This window comes from Pygoscelis adeliae, unplaced genomic scaffold (genome assembly GCF_000699105.1).
Source record: "Pygoscelis adeliae isolate BGI_AS28 unplaced genomic scaffold, ASM69910v1 Scaffold815, whole genome shotgun sequence".
NCBI lineage: Eukaryota > Metazoa > Chordata > Aves > Sphenisciformes > Spheniscidae > Pygoscelis > Pygoscelis adeliae.
In genome coordinates this window covers 50,995-52,381 of record NW_008824802.1, presented here as the reverse complement: position 1 = coordinate 52,381, position 1,387 = coordinate 50,995, and positions in this window count along the sequence as shown.

Sequence of the window (1,387 nt, the reverse complement as noted above, 5' to 3'; positions counted from 1 at the left end):
CATCTCCCTCCCGGGCTGCACCCTGGGGAGGGGGCGAGCTGCCACGTCCTGGGCAGCCCTCGGGTCTGTGAGCACCCTTTTGTCTCTGCTTTAACCTGAGGATATAACACCCACACGTGCCTGCAGGGAGGTACCTAAATAGGGCCTTGCCAGAGGAGAGGGGCAGAGGAGCAGCGAAGATGGGGGGGGACGAGGGGCACGGAGCAGCCGTCCCACCCAGAGCGGGTCGCTCCGCATCTTCTTGCAAACACAGCAGGGGAGACGGCCAGAAACAATAGAAAGTAATGCAAAAAAAAAAGATATTTTTCCTTCCTTGCCGCGGGGTGGGCAATGCCACGGGCCCCGGGCTGCAAACCTCTCCTAGGGAGAAAAACCTTGGTGCACCAGGGCTGCCGGGCTGGTACAGAGGGCTGCTGGAGCTTGGGCTGCTGCCAGCCGCCCGAAAGCACGGATATAACTCTGTGTATATATATTTATTTCATTTTTATATCTATAAAAAAATAAAAATACCTGTACATATATATTTTTATTTTTTTTTTAAGCACTGGAGGAGGTGACCTGAGCTCGTGCCCTCTGCTCCCCAAGCCAGACCACCACCCAGGCATGCACCTCGCGGGTGAGCAACGTACCCAGCTCCAGCCGGCTGCTGGGAGCCCTGTCCAAGCCAAAAACCTCACCCAGTCGCTGCTGCAGCGCAGCCCTGCACTCGCAGCCCTCCTTCCACCTGCCCACGGCACCGAGAGCTGCGAAAACCGTCGCAAGGCTCCGATTCACGCCAGGCACCGCTTGCTCGGGCGTTGCAAACCGGTCGCCATCCCCGATGGGTTTGCAATTGCTGACGCATCAGCCGGGCGCTGGGGTTTAAACGTGAGCCTAGGCTGGGTTTGCAGGGCTGGGGGGTGGGGGCTGGGGTGGCATTGCTGCTCCCCGGGTGCCCCCGGGGCCCGGCTGGGCTCTGTGTCACCCTGGTATTGCTGGCAAAAGTGAGGTGGGGTGGGGACGCAGAGCGGTGACTCCACAAGGTGCTGGTGCTGATTTTGCCAGACGTGCTGGGGTAAAACTGCAGCAAAGAGGGTTTGGGTTTTTTTCCCCCTCTCTTTTTCCTCCTCCCGTCCCCCCAAAGGCTCAGCCCTTCCCAGCGTGGCTTTATGACCAGAAACGGCGCCTTTACTTGGAGGATTTCTTCCATTTGAACAAAATATTTCGGATGCCTCAAGGAGAGCCAGGAGGCAGCAGGAAAAATCCCTCCTCAGACAGAATCTCCCTGTCGACTTGACCCTTTCCTAGTGACTGTCTGATTTTCTGAGCTGTTTCAGTTCCCTAAAAGATGACATTTTCTCACTTCTTTTGAAAAACCAGACACACAAACACAATTTTCTCTTCTTTG